This window comes from Triticum aestivum, chromosome 1D, assembly GCF_018294505.1.
Source record: "Triticum aestivum cultivar Chinese Spring chromosome 1D, IWGSC CS RefSeq v2.1, whole genome shotgun sequence".
NCBI lineage: Eukaryota > Viridiplantae > Streptophyta > Magnoliopsida > Poales > Poaceae > Triticum > Triticum aestivum.
In genome coordinates, this window is record NC_057796.1 from 23,026,586 (window position 1) to 23,028,058 (window position 1,473).

The window sequence follows — 1,473 nt, forward strand, 5'->3', positions numbered from 1 at the left end:
AATGTATCTTTTATTGCAAAGCCACAACTTAGCAATAGATTCAAAGTTAACGATTGGCACCTAGAAAAGCATTTCAACATCTTCACAGATTTTACTAGCTACAATACATTCAAAAAATAAATGATATACAGTTTGTATCTCTTTGCAATGAACACACTCTAGGGGTTTTGCCATCCCCCTTTTCCTTAGATTGTCACAAGTCATGATTTTGTTCTGGGAGAACATCCAAATGAAACCTTATACCCTAGGGGGCAATTTAATACTCCATACTACAGGAAGATACAAAGGTTGCACCCCCCCTAAAATTCACTAGAACATATAGAGATTTATAAGAGCAGGTCCCTTTAGATTCATGCTAGCTAGGCAGGACCTAATTGGGGTAATTTTTTCCAAATAAGAAAGAAGTCTGCCTCTCCATCTAGCTATTTTGGCTAAAATTTTATCAATAAAAGCTAGCAGATCTTCTCTGCCAATCATGATATATTTATTCTCTAGCCGATACGGCCTATGCAAATTGTTTAATGCAACACTAGTGTTGAGTTGATGATATAGAACAGGGCCTACAACAATTTATTTTAAGACATTCACTGGCCCGGAAGTCAGATCTGGAGCCATACTTTGGTGCATACTTTGGTGCAGGGGTTTAAATAGACAAATAGTGCACTGGAGGAAACATAACAGAAACGCCAATAGAAGCAAACACTTCCTATAGGGGGGAATAACATTAACATATTCAAGAACCCTCATTTAGTTCTTGGAAAGCTCTCATTTTGGACACAGCACTTTGACTACCTATATATATGTAAACATTTACGTATATTGGATAATTATATGCCATGTGTAAATTTGTCTCAGCAAGTAGCCCAGTTTGAAAACGCAAAAAACAAACTTAAATGATACAAAAATACAGATTTGTATGCATGAACATGAACCTGCATGTATTTGCCACTATGATCTAGAAATAAGAAAAGGGAATTCATTTTCAATTCCCTGTAGATAACAAACTAAAGAGGCAGTTAACACCTAGAGATTCAAACTTGCAGTTTCATCATGCAAATTCAACTGGACCTTCTTGATTTGATATTATCAATAAAATTTATCATTCAACTAACCATGACATATTTGACTGAACTTGATGTCTGCAAGTAGAAATAAAGTGCATATAGGATTTAACCTTTGTGTTTGCCCTAATAAGATAGCATCATGCATCTGTTCATTTGAGATGGGTGAAAGGGAATGGGGAGGAAGGGTGGAGAGGGAGGAAGGAGGAAGGAGGAGGGGTACCTGGGCGGGCGCGGCTGGTCGCCGGGTGGAGAGGGAGGAAGGAGGAAGGAGGAGGGGTACCTGGGCGGGCGCGGCTGGTCGCCGGGTGGCGGAGGACGGCAGGGGCAGGCGGGGTGTGGGCACGTCGGAGGAGGAGGAGGCCCTCGCTCGCCGGCTGCTGCAGGGGCCGGAGGAGGCCCTCGCTCGTCG